This window comes from Eschrichtius robustus, chromosome 15, assembly GCF_028021215.1.
Source record: "Eschrichtius robustus isolate mEscRob2 chromosome 15, mEscRob2.pri, whole genome shotgun sequence".
Taxonomy (NCBI): Eukaryota; Metazoa; Chordata; class Mammalia; order Artiodactyla; family Eschrichtiidae; genus Eschrichtius; species Eschrichtius robustus.
In genome coordinates, this window is record NC_090838.1 from 55,235,448 (window position 1) to 55,259,489 (window position 24,042).

Genomic DNA, 24,042 nt, shown 5'->3' on the forward strand with positions numbered 1-24,042 from the left:
ACATGAAGAAAATGGGGACAGTGTATTAAATGATGAAATGAGGCAAATTGTCTTTACTATGAGGAATCTGAGGGACTACATTATTACTCTTCTATAAAGTGAGAAGGCCAAATGGTGTAGGGGGAAAGAATTTTGAATCAGGAAATCACGGTTCTAGCCCTAAATCCATCTCTAACTTTTTAATTTTGTAAAATCCCAATGTCTGCGATCACACCTTCTATAAAATGGCATTAATTCATTCTAAGGGGGTCTATGTGAGAGTCAGAAGAGATAATATACTTAATAGCACTTTGAAAAGTTGTGCAAATTTAAGATATCAGCATTAGCATAATACATCAGGAACTATCTCTAGGATACTGTTCACAATTCATGGTTTTAAACTAACTGGTTCTGGAAAAGTTATTTTTTAACCATGAAAAAATGAATGCAGAATATGTCAGAGAATTATATAACAAACACTCATGTACCCTCTACCTGGAATTCAATGTAAATGGTTTGATCAAAACATCAGGCCATACACCTTAAATATATACAATTTTTATTTGTTAATCATACCTCAATAAAAGTGGAAACAAAAAATGTAAATTGTTTTTCACATTTGCTTCAGATTTTTTTTAAAGATATAAAACTTTGCAATAACATAAAGTCTTCTTTAGCGCTTTCTGACCTATTCCATACTAGCCTCTAATGAATGTTGTGTTTATCATTCCAGTCCATATTTTTATACTTTATTATAAAAATGTACGTCCATAAATAATGAAGTATTGGTTTATTTTAAAAAGTTACATACATTGTAAAATTCATATCATATACACTCATTTTGAACTTCACATTTGTATTTATAATCTAACCATATTGATACTTATAGTTCTAGTTTGAGTGCTGAATAGTGACCATCTATGAATATATGTTCGTTTATCCACTAAAAAGTATTATTTAGACATAAAGTATTTACTGGGTTATAAAATAAAACCATAGGAAATGTTTAGATGTGGAAGAGACCTTGGAGATCATCTGGTACAGGGTTTCTGAAGCTGCAGTTCATAGAACCTCTTCCATAAATGAGATTTAGAAGGCCTAAGAAATTTTGAGCATCTGTGGGATGAGCATTTTCTGCAGAAATGGCCAAAGCTTTGATCATATTCTCAAAGAGATAAATGTGTTAAATAGTTATGTCCTAAGAGAGTGGAGAGCATGTGGTCTAGTTCCATTCTCTCATTTGACATGTAAGAAGACTGAGCTCCAGAGAGGTTAAGTAATTTACACAAAATCATAGTGATAATAGAGCCTGTTCACAGACCCAGATCTATGTATTGCTTTTTCAGAACGCCACATGGGTGGGGTTTTGTGCCTGCTTGTTTGTTAATTTCTTATACAATATAATATGAGTTAAGTTCCTTTCAACTTTTTAGTCTACAAAGTACAATTCAATCTTTTTTTCTCTTTTAATTATTATCCACTGCTGGTGATGAGGTAGTAAAATTGGTATACTCCTATATTACTGGTGGTGTTGTAAATTGATATAAATCTTCTGGAAAATAATATGAGACGATGAAATGCCAATAAAACATTCATAGCCTTTTGGCTCAATTGTTTTTATATTGAGAAAAAAATTCCTAAAATCGGACAAAGCCACAAGCACAAAATGTTCATCAATACAGTATTATTTGTAATAGTGGAAAATATCCACTGATAGGATAATGGATAAATCATGGTTATGTCCACTCAGTTGGATACTATGTAGGCAATTAAAATCAAAGTTTTATATAAAAAAAAAACACAACAGGATGAAATACTTACAACATAATATTAAGTGAAAAAAAGATACAAAATTGGCTTACATTATGATGACAATTTTGTAAGAAGTCTGCACAGGAGAAAAAACTAGAAGTAAATACAACAAATGATAACTGGCCATTTAATTTTTCTTTTCTTGATGCAAAATCTTGAGTAGTTATGGTCATAACTTTTAAAAAACAAATTAAAACAATACTATCACTAGATGCAAATACAATGAATGTTAATGTTTTCATCATCTTCAAAACATTCAGAGATACTTTCTTTTTGTAATACAGTTTCATAAGCATTGGAATGCTGTCTTCAGAATTATGTGTAAGATTACCAATTACAAGTTCGTTGATTGCTCACAAGTCAGCTGGCCAAACAGTGACTCAATTTCTATATACAACGTTGGACACTGATTTCTGTATTGTTGTCCTTAAGTTAATAGAATTGGTTTCTGCATTTACTTGACAAAAATCATCATTTTGTAATCATGTTATGTAAGAAATTAGGAAGATATTTTTCTGAACGCAGTTTTCTTTTTAATATTTTGATGTTTAAATTTATTATTTCAGTTTAAACATTTTCTTGATCTAGGGTCTGCTTTAGGATTTTGTCATATGTTCTTATTCTGATATTTCTGTTTAGTTGAGCTATCAAATTAGAACAAGCATGTGTTCATCTAAAATCAATTCATTTCCAGTTTCTACACACACACACACACACAAATATTTTTGTTTCCTTCCTGGTCAATAAACATTTATAGCGATATATATATCGCGTATATATAGCATATATATATGGTTGCACACGAGCAAAACCAGCAGGGGGCGAAATACAATAGGATTAAATTTGACAAACTATATAGATTTTTCTTGCTTTAGTGACTGAGCAATAACAAAAAATCCAGCACCTCCACAAAGCAATTGGTACTCCAATTTAAAGTGATGCAGTCTCCGTATATCTTACAGCGACTGAGTTGTAAAGAGACAAATGCGTGTCTATTTTAGCGCTCCAAGTTAAGTTGTCTAGAACATTGCAGAGGCGGGATCAACCCTGATGAACTGCTTTTGTCCTTATCTTTCCCCTGATTTGTATAATTCCTCCACTCAAAGGGGTGGCCACTTCCCTGTGGCTGAGGGGGTGTTTTCCAACCTTGTTTCTTCGCGTAGCTGATGAGCTTTGCTATTCCGGAATGATTTTAAATCATTCAAATTGCCGGTGCAGGTTTGGCAAAAGTGAGCAGAATGAGCACGCGGTAGGGCTCAGGATTGCAGGATAGGACCCCGGGCTCATCATCCCGGACGATAACAATAATCCTTGCAGCCTGGCGGTCTGGTTTTTACAGTGGCCGGTGTTCTACATTACAAAGGAAGGGGAAAGGTTGTAAAAATGCAAATGACCAAAACTGATGATAGAAAAATGTTATGACCGCTGTTAAAGAAACGCGGAAGTTGATTTGATTTCTTTAATAGTCTTCCGCAGCATCTATGAAAAATGACCACCGTCTCAATACGTTAGCAAAACCCCCCAATATTTTTGTTGTTGGTCTCGAAGACGATTTGTCAGTTCGGCAGCTGCTTTCCCTCTTGGTTTCCATTTTAAATTTGATTTAATTCTTCTTTGTTATTTCAATATATTAGCTTCCTCTTCTGTCAGCTTAAATTAGAAAGAGGAAGGGACTTAGACGGTGAACGAAAAAGTCGTTTTTCGGGGCGAAAAGGGCAAGCTGATAAGTGCTCTCCAGCAGGTTTTTGGTGGAGAAGATAGGGTTCCGTATTTCAAAACCTTTGCAATTTTTACTTGGAGAGCAAGAGACTTAACTCAGTCCTGAGCTGAACGTTGACGTTAGCCGGCTAAGGAGCACCTGTCCCTCTCCCGGAGCGCTGCCTCAGGAATCCCGGAGTGCGAGAGTACTTCTTTTCCCCTCACAGCTCGATGACTCGCGAGGAAGTCAAGAAAAAGGGCAGCTTGCCCGCACCCAAAATGGCGGCCGGCGCTCTGAGCGACGGCGCCTGCGCAGGGGTAAGCGTTCTGTGACACTGATTCCCCCGGAGTGTCCTCCCCCCCACCCCCCAGCACCCACTAGCGCCCGGCCCCGACCTAGCCACCTGCGCCCGGAAGTGACGTGTCGGCGGCAGCGGTTCTCCCGCTGCATGATGGGAGAGTGTGTGGAGTGGGCGGGGGGTCTCCGCGGAGGAGGAGGTGGAGGCGGAGGCGGCGGCGGCGGCGGCGGCGGCGGCGGCGGCGGCGGCGGCGGCGGCGGCGGCGGCGGCGGCGGCGGAAGAGGGCGGAGGGTAATGGGATGGGGGTCTCGCGGCAGCGCTGAAACTCCGGGTGGGCGTCCATGGCGCTGCTCTGCTGACAGGGCTGAGAGCAGATTGCCTTCCGCTTTCACCAGCTCCGCGTCCGAATAACCGGTCCTTCCCCGGGGAGTCAGTTCCTCCTCGGGCCCCTGAGCCATGCCCATCGAGGCCGCCCCGGACGAGCCAGGTAAGCGCCACCGCTCCGCTCCCCCAGCCGCGCGGGGGAAAGAGGATGGGGGACCCGGCCCAGCCCACCGGCCGGATTCTCGCCCGGGCCGGGGGCACCTGCCGCGGAGCTGGGGGCTGCGGGGACGGTGCCGGCTCTGCGGGCCTGCGCGCTCCGGGCTCTGTCCTTTTCCACGGCGGGTGCGGGGACGCCGGCGGCGGCGCCCGAAGCACACGGCCCCTCCTTGCCATCCCGGGCACCGGCCGGGGAAGTGAGAGCCTTTCCAACGTCCCCGGCTGCCAAGGTCTCGCCCTGCCCCGCAGCTTCCACCTGCCTACAGCTCCGCACCGGCCGCTCCCTCCCGGGAGCCTGTTGAGAAGTTTGGGGCTTTGCTCCGGTTTCCTCTTTCTCTCTCCCCCTCCCTCGTGACAGGTGTAAACACTGACTGCTTCTCCCAGGCCCTAGGCCAGCCGCGACCAGAATGTGATGCTTCCTAGGGTCTCTGAAGCAAGCGGATTTTGAGTCCTCCAACAGGCAGAGGAGACGGCACCAAAGGTCCTTCATCCCTTCCTGAGAGGACCTTTTCTGCTCCCTTCTTGCACTCCTCAAGAAATAGTCTGCGTCCCCTCCCCAGACTGCGTGCGAAAAGTTGGACCATTATACTTTAAGTGTTCTGTTTGGCACGTGCTACGTCTTGCTTGGGCAGGGGACGGAGTATAGGGTGAACGGTGGTAGGATCCTTTCACCATTAGGAAAGTGCTGAGAATGACTAGGTTTTTCTCTTGTTGGTTAATTCAAGTTACAGCTTGGTTTCCCACTGAATCTTCTTTTGGGGCCGAGGGAAGGACTAACCCCTTCATGGAAATATATTACTAGGGAGCAAATGAAACAAAATCAGTAGTTCCGTTTCAAAGTTCTCACTTTAGGAGAAGAAAAGTAAAACTTTACTTTTGAACTTTAATCTTCCCTTTCACCAGCTACGTTTTAGTTTTTTTGGTAGGATGGGAGGGAGAGACAGTCTAATCCTTGATGTTACATTTAATCGTTGCTTTCTGTTAACTTTTAGACATGGATATATGCTAAACTCTAAGGGAAACAACTGTTTCAACGCTATTGTGTTGGCATGATCTACACAGTTTCTCTACATTTTATATGCTTTGCCAACTTAAATATTGGCTTTTGTAGTACTCATTTTTAACTCTTTGCAGAAGTAGATGTGTTTAAACAAAGTATCTATGGTAGTCTTCTAAATTTAGTCCACGATGATATTTCACATGTATTAAAAAGCAGATCCTGTGTAAAACATCTAGGCAAGTAAATGTTACCTATTAAATGCTCATTAGATCGAATTCCTCTGTTTATGTATCATTATATTCATTAATCTTCAAGGCATAGACACCCTTTTCTAGATATCTATTAAAAGTATAGATATTCACATAATATGTAGGACATTAAATTTTAGTGTTTTCTGGTCTTTTGACCTAGAGACTATTATAAAAATAATCCTATAATCAAAGCAAAGAAAATGTATCCACAGTTGCATTGATAAATTTTGCAGAATCCAATTGTCTACGAAAATCTTGTAATCTAGGTGAATCCTATTTTAAAACATCATTTTAAATTCTCATTTTTTTTCTACTTACAGTAAGTTAAAAACTTGTTCAGGAAAATAGTGAAATTTATCAAATAATGTTTTATTTTGTGTGAAATTCTAACGTGCCTTCCTTAACAATCTAAGAAGTCTTTGAATAGCATCTCATTGAGGGATTACCCCCTTCTCTCCCAAGCCTACCCCCAAAAACTCATAAAAGGAGGACATTAAATTTTTAGGCATTTTTAAACAGTCATACATTATTTAAACCAAACGTTGATATTCTTATTTAATTTTACCTACAATTTGTAAGTTAAAAAATACCCTTTTCTCTCTATGCTTAGCACTTTCAATTCCTCTTCAAGTAGGCTAGTGAACCTTTCCAGCCTGAAATTTATAAGTATTTCTGGTTTCTACACAATTTTGGAACTATCTGGTGTTATATGGAGTATATATACATTTCACTTTGGTAATTAATCTTTTCTCAATCAGTATATATATACACGCATACATACACGTACACACACAGTCACAGATTCTTTTGCAACTTTATATGATAGTTACTACCACTGGTATACACTACTTCCTGTGAGCAAGATACTTTTTTTTTTTTTTTTTTTTTGGCTGTGCCATGCGGCTTGCGGGATCTTAGTTCCCTGGCCAAGGATTGAACCCAAGCCCTCGGCATTGAAAGTTCAGAGTCCTAACCACTGCATCGCCAGGGAATTCCCAGCAAGATACTTTTCTAAGTGATTTATATGCAATATATTAACTCATTTAGTCCTCACAACAACCCTGTAAGCTAGGAGGTGGTATCCCCACTTTTCAGAAAGGAAACTTAGGCACAGAGATGTTAAGTAACTTGCCTGAGGTCAAACAGCTGGTGACAGAGCCAAGATATGACAGTTTTATTTTTCATATTTATATACTCTTTATGTAGTTTTTAAAACACGCCAATACGATATATTTTATGGGAATCGTATAATATGTAGCAAAAGTATGAAAACATGCATTGGAATGATAAATTCCAAATCAGTTAAAGTTACCTCTGGAGAACTGGAGAGGAATAAGGGATCTAGGAAGAGTCCATGGTTTTTCAGCCATAACTGTACTGTCTTTAAAATAAATCTGAAGCAGATTTGGTAAGGATTAAGATATAACACAGCCAGGTGGTGTGCACATGATCATTCACTGTATGTATTTTTCTAAACTTTGTTGTATGCTTGAAATCATAATAAAATACAAAGTTCAGGTTTTTCATTTAAAAACAAAGGATCACTCTCATCTTTCAGCAGTGTATATTTAAAAAGAGGACAGGAAGGAGTTAGTGTTATTTTGTGTTGATTTCCTTTTAAAATACAAGGAGCTTTTAATTTGAAAATATTTGAATTAAGAATTGTTGCCCTCCCAAGGGTCCTCTGCAGTAACTTCCCTTGCCTGGGCTCTTCTCTGATTGCTGCCAACCATCTCAACAGCCCTGTATCACACTTCTAATTTCTGTTTCTGGCCTTAGCCTAGGGTAGGACTTATAGGTCTCAATTAGATGTATTCCCTGGGAAAGAGAAAAGGAAGACACTATATGTGGGGAAGAAGCAGGGAAGTAAGGAGTCTGGGAAAAGTGAAAAAAGAGGAAAAATAGGAGATTTAAGACTCCATCCTATCATTCCTCAGTCACCACCACCCCTATTCCAAATAACTAACTTAAAGGTTGTCTGTATGCTCAAAGCTTAATTTACAAGCACTATTTTGGTGAGTAGTTTCCAGAGGAAAATTAAGTAGTAAATTAGAATAAATTCACTGCATGTTCTATTTATGTAAATATTTACAATATGCCACGAACCATTTCAATTAAATATCTACTAACATCATGGTGTTTTCTTCCTTTCATTCATACAGCAGATACCTATTGAGTACTCACTATATGTCAGGCCCCGTTCTAGGTGCTAGGGTCACTGAAATGATCAAATTAAAAAAAAAAAAAATAGGCCTTATAGAGCTTCACTTTCTTGGCATTTGTATATGTGTGTGCACATGCATGTTTGTGTATGTGTATTGGAATCAGAGATTTAGAGTGTGAGAGGGCAGTGTTGTAGGGCTTCGTAGAAATTCTAATGTCTTTGGTTTTTTACTGTGTGAGATGGGAAGCTATTGCAGGGTTTTTGAGTAGAGATGTGACATAATCTATCTTTTAAAAGGATCTGTCTGGCTGTGCAGACAGATCTTACTGCTGTACAGTAAGTAGATTATAGGAGTGCAAGAGTGGAAGCAGGAAGATTTCATTAGGAGTTGGTGACTAATACAGCTAAATGATCATTTTGTAATGAATACAAATGTCAAATCTGTATGTAGTACCCCTGAAACTAACAATATTGTACATAAACTGTATTTCAATAAATAAATAATACATCAAAAGTTAAAAATAAATAGATGATAGTAGTGGCTTGAACCAAGATGGTAGCAATAGAGATGATGAGAAGTGGTAGGACAGTTACTAGAATTGGAACCTCTAAGATTTTCCCCATTGCTAAACTCAGAAAACTCAAAGGTACATACTCCCTTCTGAAAAGTCAAGGCCCACACAGCCTACTTTCCCAGCATACTGCCTACTCGCTTCATATATCCTACATTCCAGCCAAACTCTGTGATGTGACTTCCTGCTCTTTGACAGTTGCCCCATGCTTTATCTTTAGTGCCTGCCGTTTCCTCTGTTAATTAAAATCCTTCGCATTTCAAATTATCTTTCATGAAGTTTTTTTTTTTTCTCATTTTCACCACTCTTTCCAGTCAAGTGAGATCTTTTTCTTAGAATCTTTAAAACCACATTTTACTTTATTTGGTGTTTATATTCTGCCTTGTATTAATTACTTTTACTGTCTTCCTATATTGGTCCTCATAATTAGTTATAAGTTTCTTTAAGTTGTGGCTCCATTACTCAGTCCTACCCCTTATAGAACCTATCGTATGTAGCAGATGCTCAGTAAGGTGCGTGCGTGCGTGTGTGTGTGTGTGTGTGTGTATAGTTTAATTTTTTAAGTCTTATTACAGAAGCATACAGAAGCATCGTAGAAAATAGTCAATCAAAAAAAAAATTACATTCCCATTACCCAGGAATCCCACTGTAAACAGTTCAGTGCATATCTTTCCACAAATATATTTATGTATGTGTACTTTTTACCAGAATGAAATCTTATCATACAGACTGTTTTGTAGGTTGTTTTGATTTAGTCAGTTAGACTCCCTTACCACTTCAAGAAATTTTCATCTAAACTAATATTCAAGGCCATATTCAAATTCTTTCCCAGTTGACTCAAAAATATCCCTTTACAGCTGACTTGGCCAAATCAGCATTCACTCCATATTCTTCTGGTTATTAAAATTATGAAAGGGTAATACACTTTTACTATAGAAAATTTGGAAAATGTGGAAAGTGTAAAGAAAACTGGTATGCCTCTTAGTGGCAAATATCCATCTGTTTTAACACTTGGGACAGAGTAGCACTCAATAAATATATATATTTAAAGGAATAATAGAAAAATATGTCATTAGTCATCACACTACAAAAAGATAACTGAACATTTTGGTTTACATTTAGTTTTGTTTTTTTCCCTATGGATATACGAGTTTCATACACACATACATATATGAATGAATCATATTGCATCTCAGTGAACAAGTTTGTAGGTAATTTGGTTATTTTCATAGGACTGAGTCTTAGAAGTGGAGTTACTAAATCATAGGGAAAACCAATTGCTTTCTAAGAGGTTGTAATAAAATCACTCCTACTAGCAATAGTCGGGAGCACCCATCTTCCTGTAATCTGCTCAGATGGTCAATAAATACGCAGTTTTAAAATTGTTTACCTGAATTTTTATTTTGAATTTAGGCTTTTCAGCAGCGTGGAATGTTTGCATAATTTAAAATGTTTTGAAGGGTTTAAACGTGAGACATATCCTTGTTGATAGAGGTTAAAATTGTTTAATGTCATGCTCTTTTAAAAATAGCTCTGATTCTGTTAGCAAGCTATTTATGTACAAGAAATAGGATATTATTTTCTAGAGCTATGTTGTGCAATACGGAAGCCAGTGGCCACGTGTGCCACTTGAAATAAAGCTAATCCAGAGTAAGATGTGCATTAAGTATAAAATACACACCAGATTTCAAAAACTAATGTAAAATATAGATTTTACATTGATTACATGTTAAAATAATAATATTTTGATACTTTGGGTTAAGTAACATATATTAAATTAATTTCACCTCTTTTTTAATTGGCTACTGGGAAATTTTAAATTGTATATGTGGCTTTATTGTATTTTGATTGGACAGTGCTACTCTAGAGTATGACATTTTTACCTATGGAAAAGAAATGCAAGATAACTTCATTGTTCCAGAAAGTAGTTAATAGTTTTCTTAAAATTACTTCCTACATTTAAGCCTGTCAGTGTGTTTTTCCCAGTATACTCAGTTTGCACATTTTTCAAATTATGTTTTTTATTACAAACTATAACTTATTGCAGTTCTTATGCTCTGAAGGAAATATGTGTAGTAGGAATTGGGGGAGGGTGTTAGGAAACTTACTTGAGGAATTGATACCTCTTCTAAGAATTGAAGCATGTGTGGGCATGTTTTATGCAATAGGATTGTAGGTGCAAAGGCCTTGTGGCACAAAAGAATGTTATTGTCTGACTTTCAAAAACTGAAAGAAGGCCTAGTTTAGAGCATTGAGAACAATAGGGGAAGGGAGAAGGAATCTGTGATGGAGAGATGGGAATGGCTTAGACTTTATTAAAGATTTTTAAAAAATCTTTATCACAAGCAGGGGATTGATGTGAACAGATTGGCTTTTTTTTTTTAAGTTTATTTGTTGTGATTGTTTATGAGATATTTCTATATATATATATTTACATTTATTTTATTTATTTATTTTTGGCTGCATTGGGTCTTCATTGCTGTGCTCGGGCTTTCTCTAGTTGCAGTGAGCCCCGGGGGCTACTCTTCATTGCAGTGCACGGGCCCTTCATTGCGGTGGCTTCTCTTGTTGTGGAGCACGGGCTCTAGGCGCGCGGGCTTCAGTAGTTGTGGCGCGTGGGGCAGTAGTTGTGGCTTGCGGACTCTAGAGCACAGGCTCAGTAGTTGTGGCACACGGGCTTAGTTGCTCCACGGCATGTGGGATCTCAAACCCGTGTCCCCTGCAATGGCAGGCAGATTCTTAACCACTGCACCACCAGGGAAGCCCAGATTGACTTTTTAAAAGATTACTTGGGTTGGGCATGATTGAATACTAATCAGGGAGACTAGTTTAGATAATGGAAGCTTACACCAGAATGGAGTCAGGGGAGTTGGAAGGAGGTACAGGTATTCCAAAGTTGAGAGATTCATGAGATAAAAATAATTCTTTAGAGATAGTGGAGGGTGGGGAGCTTTGTCAAGAATGGCTCTGAAGTTTCTGGCTTAGTGACTGGGTGGGTAGTGGGGTCATCAGCCCAGGGTTAGAGAGCTCTGGATGAGGACCAAGTTTGAGGAAGAAAAGCTTGGGTTCTGTTCTTAAGCCCAGTTCCAGGTCTTTGAGGACCTCAAGTGGAGAGGACTGTAGAGAATTGGCTTGGCTGGACTGGGTTTCAGGTTTGAGGGCTGGGCTGCAGGGAAAAATCTGGGAGTTCTAGAATGTACTTATTAAACCTTAGGTGGATGAGATTGTTTGAGGGAGAGTTGAGTAAGAACAGAGCCTAGATGAAACCTGGAAGAACTTATGCCACTAATTTGAGTATGTTCAGTACTTACAAGAAAATATCAGTTTGTTTTGAATCCTACTTGTAAAAGTGAAAGTAAGGAGTAAGTTGGATCAAATAAGTTAAATACTTCTGTTTGACTTATATGTATTTGAGTAGATAATCTAACACAATTCTTATTTGATTATTTGGAAACATACCTTTTTCCTGCAATAGAAAACAAACTGGGCTTCCCTGACATCAAACAGGCTGGGAATATTTATGAATAAGTATTGGTATTTTTGCTATATTAGTAGATCTAAGGAAAAATTATGTAATTATCTCCATAAATACTGAAAAGTCACTTTAAAAACCCATTTTCTGATTTTTTTTAAACAAAGCAACTTAAAATAAGAATTACTAGAGGGCTTCCCTGATGGCGCAGTGGTTTAGAATCTGCCTGCTAATGCAGGGGACACGGGTTCGAGCCCTGGTCTGGGAAGATCCCACATGCCACGGAGCAACTAGGCCCGTGAGCCACAACTACTGAGCCTGCGCGTCTGGAGCCTGTGCTCCGCAACAAGAGAGGCCGCGATAGTGAAGAGGCCCGCGCACCGCAATGAAGAGTGGCCCCCACTTGCCGCAACTAGAGGAAGCCCTCGCACAGAAACGAAGACCCAACACAGCCAAAAATAAATATAATAAATAAATAAATAGAAGATTACTATTAAAAAAAAATAAGAATTACTAGAAAATTCTGTAATATGATAAAACATATATACCTCAAACCAAAAATCAGTACCTTAATTCAGTATCCTAATTAAGGGGAAATACTAGATGCCTGCTATCACCACTACTACTAAATCTGGTATTGGAGGCATTAGCCAACACAATCAGTAAGGAAAAAGAGACATAAGAATTGGAAAGGAAAAGGTCAAACTACCCCAATTTGCTTATGATGTGATGGTATACTGTACAAGTAACAAGAGCTTTCAATTTTATAAACAGTACTCAGCAGTTAGAAAATAAGACATGAGCAGAAGAAAAAAAAAGGTAAAGTACCTAACAATAAACTTAATAATAAATGTAAAAACCCTACATTGCTGTTTCAGTTTTATTAACAATTCTGTGTTTAGGTAATAGAAATCATTCTAAGTCATATCTTCTTATTCTTTAAATGCTGACTTCAAATGATACTTTTCAAAGTAAGACTTCTATGAGTAGGATCTTTAATATTTGTATACATCTTAATGAGACCACTGTTTTTTAAATGGATGAAGTGAATAACATTCCTGCCTCACCCACCCTCCCAAGTGGACAGTTTTGTTGTTGTTTTCTTCTTGGTCATTGCTTATGTTTTGTAGTATTTTCTTTTTTGCTGTGGTTTATCATCTCGCATAATAATTGTTTATTGTGTGCATGCAGAAATGTTGACCTGGAGTATTTGCAGATAAAACACGTCTGCTATAGCAACACTCAAAATCTGAAGCATTGATTAATTTTCTCTCTTAAAGCTTTCATTTTTAGTAGCTATTTATAAAAAGTAATGAACCTATCATTAAGAAATAATTTAACTCTCTCTCTCTCTCTTTTTTTTTTTTTTTTGGCCATGCTACACAGTTTGTGGGAATCTCAGTTCCCCACCAGGGATCTAACCCGGGTCATGGCAGCGACAGCCCAGAATCCTAACTACTAGGCCACCAGGGAACTCCCTAACTCTTTTTACATTGAATATTTTTAATAGCATCTTTGTTCCTTAAAAAAAAAAATTATACAAGAGATTCAGGTATCAAATTCAAATTTTCTCTTAGCTAAAGCCAAACAGAATGTTTGACTATTCATTACTTTTTACTTGTAGTTCAATCATGATTTCTTCTTACTCCTTTCCATATTTCAGACTGATTCCTCTATATCATAATGAGCCAGCAGATGATAGCATTCTGTCTCATTAAGTTTCAGAAGTTTACTTGAAGCACAGTACAAGTGTTACACCTGAATAAAATGTACAGATTTTAATCAAATAACCAGTGACCTTGGTTTCTGGAGGTGGAGAAAAGTTTCTGTTGTTGCTGCTGTTCACATATTCATTTCTTAGTGTTCAGCTGCAAGTGAAACTGTGATTAATTTTTTAAACATGGGTTTTTTTTCCCCAAGAATTCTATAACATTTAAATTATATAGATAATTATAAATGTTTCAAGGATTAGTGCAGTAATTTAAATTTGATCCTTTAAGGAACTTTTCCAATATTCATTTTTAAGAAAAGTACTAATTTATCGTAAACTCCTTGTTTTTGAAATCTTAAGAGAGTTAAATTTTGTAGTGATATTCTCATGTATGTGTACTGACAGAACTTTAAGAAATATTTGTACAATCAAATCACTGTAAGTAAGGGAAAACTTTTTTATAAGAAGAAGTACTATTTCATTGATTTACCTATATTAATGAGTTCAGCAGTGAAGTTTAGAGATGTTTATGTTATCCCCAGAGTTATGAAGTCCAGTAATATTTATATTCTCTGGAAGCTTAACACAGTGGTTCTTAACCTTCGCTAACCATCAGAATTATCTTTGAAACTTTTTTTTTAAATACAGATATTCAGGCCCACCTATTCTATTAAAAAAGTACTTAATACAAAGCTAAGATTGAGACGCATTGGTTTATAGCCTACTAGAGGAGAATAACATGGAAATAAATTTGATTCACTTTGTTAAATGTAATAAAAGAGATATAAAGAAGAATTAATTCAGACATGCAACCTGACATAATGAAAAGAACACTGATTTTTTTAATGTTAGAGTCCTGCTGCATAACTCTTTGTGGGACCTTGAGCAGATTTTTTGACCTCTCTGAGCCTGTTCCTTTATCTAAAAATGGATGTTTGAGATTAAATTGGATGGTGTACGAATAAGTACCTTGCACAGTTCCTATCACATAATAACTTGATAAATATTGGTGATATCACTTCACAGAAAAACTCTATGCCTGAATAGGGTTTTGAAGGCTTAGTAAATGGGTTTTCTGGACAGATAAGAATAGTAAATTAGAAGAAGTGGCGTATGTGACAACCTAGAGGTAACGTAGTGCCAGTGGAGAACCCAGGGGGTAGTGTTGTCTGGCTGGAGGAAAGAGGGAGTGTCTTGGCTATATGGCTAAGATAAGGAGTTTCAAGTGGACTACAGGAATCCTGGCCAAAAATAATGAGGCCCTGAAATACGATATTGGTCGTGGAATATTAAATACAGTAAGAGTTGTTAAGGACTTAATTTGTAGTTCATTTAATTTGAGGGAGGGAGATGGCAAAGAGGGAGCAGTCAGAGGTAACACTCAGATTTCCGGACTTAGAGCTCAGAATGTTATAAGAACAAGTGGTTTCTGTTTGTTCTTTGAGTAGAGGTTGTCTTCAGTTTTGGAATTGGAGGATATGAGTTGTACTTGGGACATCCAGGTAGAGAGATTCAGAAAGGCAGTTGGGTAGGCAGAGGTTGGGCAGCCACAGATAGATAGAGGTTTGGCCATAGTGAACATACAATATCAAACAAAATGGGGAAGAGATAATATCAAACAAAATGGGGAAGAGATCTCTCAGGGATAAGAATATGAGGAAGCCAAGGCCTGGGGAATATGGACATCTATGAGGCAAGCAGAAGAAGCAGATACACTGAAGGAGGAGAAAGAAAGGATATGATAGGTAGGAGGAGAATCAAGAGAGAATGCCTCTTCAGAAAGGCTTTTTCACTTAAAAATGTGTTTTAGACACCTTTCCCTATTAGCAGTATAGCTTTATCTTTTTAAAAAATGGTTACAGTTTCTATTTACCCTAATTCCTTATTGATAGATATTTAAGTCGTTTTCAGTTGCTTCTTTAAAAACAAACAATGCAGGAATTAACATTTTGTGGAAATATCTTTGCATACTTATATGAATGCATCTGTGGAATACATTCTTGCAGATGAAATTGCTTAGTCAAAAGAATATGCATTATAAAATTTCTGATATATTACTAAATTGCCTGGAATATGTGAACCAATATATACTTCCACCAGTAGTATCTTTAATTTTATCTTTAAAGTGGCTTGCTTCCTAGATTGAGGGTAGTATGAATTTGAAAAAATAAATAATATTTTTTATTTATTACTTTTATGTAAAATTCTTTAAAGAGAAAGGGAATACTTTGATTTTATCAAATTACTTGGTTCATTCAAATAACATAATTTAAGAATGCATTTTGTCCTTGAATGCACCAGATCAAGGAGTTCTTTGTTTTAAAAGAAGCTCTGTTTCCTCTTCTTATATGCTGGAAGCAATAATTGGATTTAGAGGAAGTGGATCAGAAGGAAGGAGAATGATAATATTATTGTGAGGTGAATTAAACTTGAACAGAATTAATGGATGCAAACAGTTCTTGTCATTGTTGTAGACATAATGACATAACCAACACAAATTCTGTGCTAAGATTTTAGACAGAAATATTTTGATTTTTTTTTCTTCTTATATAGACTTTAAGCAATGGCCCCAAGACTGGAAAATGGGTTATTCTTATAAAGGTGATCATAGGAGAGTCAGTGCCTTAGAAAATACCCAGAAATACTGCACAAGTTTTAAGTTGCCCTAAATTGTACTGCTTACATAATTTAAAGGTAAAAACTATGGACAAATTTCACAGCTTGTTTTTATTTTGTTTAATTACCTGACATTGTTCACAGTACCAGTATGGAACTACCCACTGCCTTTTCCTAACCTTAGTGATACAAACAATATTAGGGGGAAATTGAGGTTAATTTTGGTCATTTTCTCTAAACTCTTTAGTATCCTTTTTGTCAGACTTTTTTTTTTTTTTTTTTTTACACTTTGGGTTATGACCTGTTTCTGATTTGTAAAATTCGCTATAGGGGATCATGACCAGCTTTTAAGAAAAAATGCAATAGGACTAAAAATATCAGGAGTACACAGAGTAACAGTAAATACTGAAACTTTTTTTTTTTTTTTTAATTTATTTATGGCTGTGTTGGGTCTTCCATTTCTGTGCGAGGGCTTTCTCTAGTTGTGGCAAGTGGGGGCCACTCTTCATCGCGGTGTGCGGGCCTCTCACTATTGCGGCCTCTCTTGTTGCGGAGCACAGGCTCCAGACGCGCAGGCTCAGTAACTGTGGCTCACGGGCCCAGTTGCTCCGCGGCATGTGGGATCTTCCCAGACCAGGGCTCGAACTTGTGTCCCCTGCATTGGCAGGCAGATTCTCAACCACTGCGCCACCAGGGAAGCCCTTTTTTTTAATGTATATATTTCTACTGTGAGTTACAGAGGGGAAATTTTTGAAAAATTCTGCTTTATACAATAGGCTAATTCTCAAGTCATTTGTAACCAAAGGTATGATAGTACATTGTAAATAATAAATGTCTGTTTTTTGTTTTTTGTTTTTTTTCCTTTTTACCCTTTAGTCTTTCTACCTCTTAGGAGAAAGTAAAACTTTAAACCAAGCAATAACACCATTAAAAGGTCAACTAGCTAGAAATTTGTTTGTAATGGGAATTCCTTCCATAGTTTCCATGAAGTTATCAGTACAGGTAGATCCACTTGTGGTAGTACCTGTATATCACACACACACACACACACACACACGAGACACACACATGAGACACACACACACTCATGAGCACTGTTTTGGAATGTGTTTACATTTGATTTTTCAGATATACAAAGCTTTTGTTTTATGATAATTTACCCCAAGAATGCCATTTATGTTATTGTCTGTGGATAATTTATGACTATTTCTAAGCCTGGTTCATTGTCTGGTTTCCTTCTGTTACCTCATGTGTCTCTAGGCCATCTTCTCAACTGATGGGTGGTCAGGGAACAAATTAAAGTAAAACTAATAGTACTTGGGAAAGACATCATTTGTGAGGTAAATCTTCTGTTACATAGGTCATAGTTTAAGGCCAAATTTGTGAGTTTTAGATTATCTAGGACATTGCTTTCTTTCTCATTAGCTCAGATAATTGAATTCTAACTGCATTTGGTTGCAGTTTTATAACTTTAGCTAGATGCTTTTTCCTCCAAAAGGTGAGTTGCTCTCATGGTGGGCGTTATGATACAGAGAGTAACACTGTCAGGAGAAGGGCAGCTGCCAAGAGCTTCACAAGGTGTACAGATTTTAGTTACAGACTAAAATGATGTCTTTAGTTTTGAAAGCCCACAAAGTATGGTTTTGGGGTTGGTTGGTTTGTTTTTCCCAGAATACCCTGGGCCCTTGAGGTTTAACTTACCAGTCTTGACCAGAATGCTAATTTAAAACTTTACAGCAAGAAATTTCTTTCAAAGTATGTCAGCTGTTCATGTCAGCTGATTGCAAAATCTGTGGGAAGATTTACATGAAGTACTGAAGAAAGTTGCTGGGAGCAGAGAACAAGAGCAAGGGAAATTAGTTGACTGCCCAGAGTAGTATCAAGCTCTGGTGACACCGGCTGACACCTCCACTTATGCAGAGAAACGGCCTCAGATTGAAGCAGATATTTATGTTATTTGGTCTATTAAAAACACATGAACAAATTTTTGTCCTTTGGCTGTTTTTTTTCCCATAGCTGCATGTGAGTTCTGTTCCTCTCCACACATTCTTTCCTCAGACAGGTTGCAGCAAAATGATTGGATTTGTTTTCTTTCACATGTGTCGTATTTCAGACCAGCCTCTCTCAGATCACACTTAATTACCTTGATTGAACTTAGGTATTTCCTAACTTCTTTGGGTGAGCACAAGGAGACCAGAGCTAGGGTTATAAGAAATCCAGCGGGGGCATGGAGGAGGTGGCAGCTCAAGAGGGTCAGTGGACCAAATGCCCCAGCAAGAACAAAAGTAGTGTATGCAGTTCCTACTGTGAGCCAGGCCCCGAGGATGCAGTGGTCAACAAAAGAGGCCTGTGCCTGCACAACTTTTCTAGTCTTTTGAGCTCAAGTAAAGTACCTCTTGGAAGAGCAGTTTCAGTGGAGTGGTAGGGTGAAGCCAGATTGTGCTGGGCTGAGGAGTGAGTATAGGAGGTTAGGAAGTAGAGATAGTGAATAGATAGGGCCCTTTCAAGAAGCTTGGTGGTGAGGAGGAGGAGGTGAGCTAAAAGGGCACAGAAGGGAGGGGTTTGTTTTGTTTTGCTCTGATTTGTTTGAGGATGGAAGATTCTTGAACATTGACAGGCTGATGAGTAAGCATCAATAGTAATAGAGAAATTCAAAAGAGGCCCCTGAGCAAGCAGTTGAGAAAGAAAACAGAAGGTCCAGGGATTATCTGTAGACAATACTGTGGATGTAAGCAAGATTTTAGTGAAGGGGCATGAAATTGAAGTAGTTTCTGCTTTTAGATTCTATTTTCAATGTAAAGTTTCAGAGATATTAGGGTGGAAATTTAGCGTGGCTAATTTATTCTGCAGCTGTGTAAGAGCAGAGGGTACTAGGGGAAAAAATGGTTTTCTGAGGGCTAATGCATCTGCCCTCATTGCTGCTTCTGTTTCATTGCCTTTTTATCAACAGTTATCCAGTGTCATTTATTCAATTTCAAGTTGAAGTACCTTCTGGGAAAAATAGCTAGTAAACTCTCAAATATGGTCAGTTGATACTACAAGTTAAAGGTAAAACAGTTTCTAATGTTTTTATTTATCTTCAATTTTTACTGTGAAACTGTACAAATAAGTAAAATACCTTATGGATTTGCATAGAAGGTTAAAATATACAATGAAAGAAAAGCTCTTTCTTAGGAATTTTTGAAAACCAGCTTCTGTAAAGTAATAACTTTTATTGCTGTTTAGCAACATTCATTGAAGAGTGAATATGTATTGCTGCTCACATTGTCATTTACCTTATATATAGTATTATTTGTACTTTTGTGACTCATCCTTATATTGAAACCAGGGAAGACAGATAATTTGGTTGTCACTTTTGACAGTCTGGCCTTTTCAGGGTGGTCAACTTAGGTATAAACATATTTTGCTGTTTATTTTCATTGTTTACCACATTTTTACCACTATGTACATTAATATTGAAACAAATTCACTTCTTGGCATTTTTGTTGGTTATACTTTTTTTTTTTTTTAGGTGGGGGCTGCATTGGGTCTTCGTTGCCGAGAGCAGGGGCTACTCTTCGTTGTGGTGCGCGGGATTCTCATTGCAGTGGCTTCTCTTGTTGCGGAGCACGGGCTCTAGGCGCGGGCTTCAGCAGTTGTGGCTCGCGGGCTCTAGAGTGCAGGCTCAGTAGTTGTGGCACAGGGGCTTCGTTGCTCCGCAGCATGTGGGATCTTCCCGGACCTGGGTTCGAACCCGTGTCCCCTGCATTGCAGGAGGATTCTTAACCACTGCACCACCAGGAAAGCCTGGTTATACTTTCTTCATCTTAGCTCGTAAGCATCTTTTTTTCTTCTTCCAAATTGTTGTGGAAGTTTCAGAAAACTTTTAGGGAAGATTCTTGTAATTCTGATATTTGATGTCAATTATTTCTGCGATAGGACATTCTTCAAATATTTTATTAGCTTGTGACTGACTCACCACTTACTAGTTATACTACTGTGAGGGATTATTTAACCTCTTTAAGCTTTTATTTCTTCATCTGTAAAATGAAGATAATCATTCCTACCTCATACTATAGTGTGAGGAATAAATGAGATAATTCACCAGTGCTTTTCACATAGTATTGACACATAGTTAGCACCCAACAAATATTCATATTGTTATTGATGGAAGCAGAGAATGAAAGTATGTGGAATATACTATTTATTTAAAAGATGTTTTAAATAATATTGCATGTTATTGATACAGTTGATGTCAGTGGTATCTAGGGTTTTTGTTTTTAAATTGGCAAGTTCTAAGGAATTCTGAAATCTCTGAAAAATGTTCAGCTTTGAGATTGTGGGAGTGTGATTAAGTAGCCTTAAAGTTTGCAGCCTATGTTGATGGGAGGATGATAGTCCTAAAAACAAACAAACAACACCATCTTTCTCAGTTCTTTACTAAAAAGCTTTTATTTTTAGGGGCTCTCTTTGTTTTGTTAGCCGTGATTGAGCTAATATGCTGAGGACAAACCACTCAAAAAGAGAAAAAATATTATCCTTTTCGTAGATTCTGAATATTAGAGGCATGAAAACTTGTGACATCATATTCCAGTCATCTCTAGATGTATTGAAAACCAAAAAGTTAACTAAATTTAAATCTTCATATGACTCAGAAGAAGGGCTTTTCCTTTTGTTTCTTTATGACAAGACGACTCTTAAGCAGGAATATGGGCAGGGCAGATTCATTTACAGTGCATTTTGATAGTGATAGTATCTTAAAACTCCCATGAGGATATTACAGTAAAGATTTGAATAATTTGAACTACTGCAATAGCAGGCAACATTTGTAATGCAAATTGATGTTAATTGCTTATGTAATATTTTCATTCATTTTTCTAAAGAAAATACAAATTTTTTTTCACTCACCCAAATGATTTAACAAATGATTAATTATAAACCTCAAACATATTGTGGTAAAAAGGTAGTGATTTTGTGTATGTGTGTGTCTGTGTGTGTGTTTCATTAAATAAGGCTTGTTAGTGTGGTTTATACTACTTAAGTCAGTAGCATAACTTCAGATACAATTGTTTGTCTTTCTTTTCCCTTTTCTTACCACTAACCTTTCTGCTTGTGTTCTTCACCACCACCACCCACTTCTGTCCCAGTCCCTGTAAAAATAAGTTTGGAGCGAAGGGTCCTTGGTAAAGCTGGATTGTATCATCTAGAAGTACTATCTGGCCTTGAAAGTTGATGTACAAGTTGATAAAGCTGGGCTGATGTCCTGTAAAAGATGGGAATTTCTCTCTGGTGGGTTTTTAGCTTCTCTGGAAGGAACTCTCAATGTTTGATTCTGGGAGATTCCTAGAGGGCCTCTTAGAGACCCCACCACTATCACCAAATGTGAGCCCAAGGATCTTTGGGGTAGTTAACACTTTGTGTGGATGATGGAGGGTAGAGGGTTGGTCGAGGATTAACTCTCTCTTAGAGGAGTATGTGGAATGCTAAGCCAACCAGGCACGTTCTTAGAAGCTTTTCTTCTTGTGGTCGTTCCTCTAACTTGAAAGTATCTACAGCCGTATAATTCAAGGTACTACTGGTGAGAACTTCTGGGTTGCCTTGGCCTGTTCCACTTCAAAACCTCCATCTTTTAACAGACTACTGTTGGTCCTTTGAGTTGGTTCAGAGGATACGGTCTCAGTCCTTTAACCTTGGGCATTGTTTCCTATTTTCTAGGGATTGGTTATAGAAATTAGAAGTAAAGTCAACTTCATGTATCTTTAATGTGGTTAGTAATAGTTTTCTTTAATGATTTATTCTTTCAGTGACTTATAAAAGTATATGCAGAGTCATGTGAATGTTTGTGCCAACTAAGCAAACGTTGGCTTAGATTTTGTTAAGGGTAGACTATGATTTGAGCCGCAGACTTGGTGCAAGTTCAAATGTGATGATAGTTTATAACTTAGTGCACAGAATGTGCCAAGTACTTAAGGTCTGTTGTCTTTAATACTCATAACAGCATTGAAAGGTAGGGACTGCTAGCCCCTTTTTATAGATAGGAAACTGAAGCTCAGAGACGGCAAACTCACATAGTTAGTAAACGGGGAAACCAGAATCTGAACCTAGGATCTGTCTAACTCCAGATCCAACATCTTTCCCCCATACCATACTACCTCTTGAGGCATACATATATAGCCTTAAATCCCAGAATAAGGCAAGGTTAAACAAGCACAACTTTTTTTTAATAGAATGGTATATTTTAAACTCTGATCATATATTCATTCACTTATAACATAGCTGCTGGTAATCTAAGTATGCTGATTTTCTGAGAACTTTTTGACGTATAGCATACACACAGCAAAGCACACAAACCTTAACTGTACAATGGGGTGAATTTTTACAAAAGTATGTGCCTGTGTAACTACTACCCAGGTCAAGAGATAATAACATTATCTCTATTAGCATCCAACAGGCTCTTTTATGCCCCCTTCCAGTCAATACTCTACCCCCTCCCTATAAATAACCACTATTCTGAATTACCACCATAGATTAGTTTTGCCTGTTTTGAAGTTCATAGAAATGGACTTATACATTGTGTATTTTGTGTGTATTTATCTGGTTTCTTTTATACATTATGTCCGTGATAGTCATCCATGTTGTTGCATATAGTAATAGTTCTTTTCATTGCCGTGTTTGTCTATACCATGGTTTATCTTAACCATTCTCCTGTTGATGGACATTTGGGTTATTTTCAGCTAAGAGTAAAGTTGTCATGAAGAGTCTTGTGCATGTCTTTTAGTGCATATATATATATTAGGGGTATAAACCTGGTATAGTTTTAGTAGATACTTCCAAAGAGAATCCCAGTTGCTCCACATCTTTGCCATCAGTGGCTATAGTTTAAATTGTTCTAATTTTAGCCATTCTGGTGGGTGTGTAGTTGTGTTTTGTGGTCTGTTTTTTTTGTTTGTTTCTTTATTTTGGCTGCATTGGGTCTTCATTGCTGCATGCAGGCTTTCTCTAGTTGTGGTGAGCCGGGGGTTACTCTTCATTGCGGTGCACAGGCTTCTCATTGTGGTGGCTTCTCTCGTTGCAGAGCATGGGCTCTAGGCGTGCGGGCTCAGTAGTTGTGACACACGGCCCCTAGGGTGCACAGGCTTCAGTAGCTGCAGCGTGTAGGCTCAGTAGTTGCAGCGTGCGGGCTCTAGGGCACACGGGCTTCAGTAGTTGTGGCATGCGGGCTCAGTAGTTGCAGCTCATGGGCTCTAGTGTGCAGGCTCAGTAGTTGTGGCACATGGGCTTAGTTGCTCCGTGGCATGTGGGATCTTCCCGGACCAGGGCTCAAACCCATGTCCCCTGCATTGGCAGGTGGATTCTTAACCACTGTGCCACCAGGGAAGTCCCTCTTGTTGTGGTTTTAATGTGCATTTCCCTGACGACTTTTCAAATGCTTATTGGCCATTTGGACATCCACCTTTGTGAAATACTCTTTTGTTTAAACATTTTGGCCATTTTTCTTTTAGGTCGTCTCACATTGATTTGTAGGAATTTTTTGCATGTTCTGGATATGAGTTCTTTGACAATTACATGTATTGCAGATATCTTCTTCCAGGCGTTGGCTTGCCTTTTCATTCTCTTAATGTTGTTCTTTTGATGGACAGAAGTTTTTAATCTTAAGTCCAATTTATCAGTTTTTTCTTACATGAGTAGTGCTTTCTGTTACTTGTTTAAAACATCTTGTCTTCCCTAAAGTCATGAAAATATTCTCTTAAATTATCTCCTAGAAGGGTGATTGTTTTACCTTTCACATTGAGGCCTACAATCTGTATGGAGCTGGCTTTTGGGTAAGATGTTAGGTAAAGTCAAAGACCTTTCCCCCAGTTGATCTAGCACCATTTGTTGAAATGGCTCTTCTTTCCCCACCCCCCCCCCACACTGCATTGGCATCTTTGTTATCATGTGGCCATATA

General features: G+C 38.0%; 1 protein-coding gene across 2 annotated transcripts in view; it reads left to right on the forward strand.

Annotated features, from left to right (window-relative positions):
• Positions 1-4,078: 4,078 nt before the first annotated feature.
• The window catches only part of AFTPH (aftiphilin), a 63,357-nt gene continuing 43,393 nt past the window's right edge, over positions 4,079-24,042 (forward strand). For both annotated transcript variants that reach the window (XM_068564333.1, XM_068564334.1), the window contains exon 1: positions 4,079-4,275. The gene's annotated coding sequence lies outside the window, so the exon portion shown is untranslated. The remainder of the gene's footprint in view (positions 4,276-24,042) is intronic.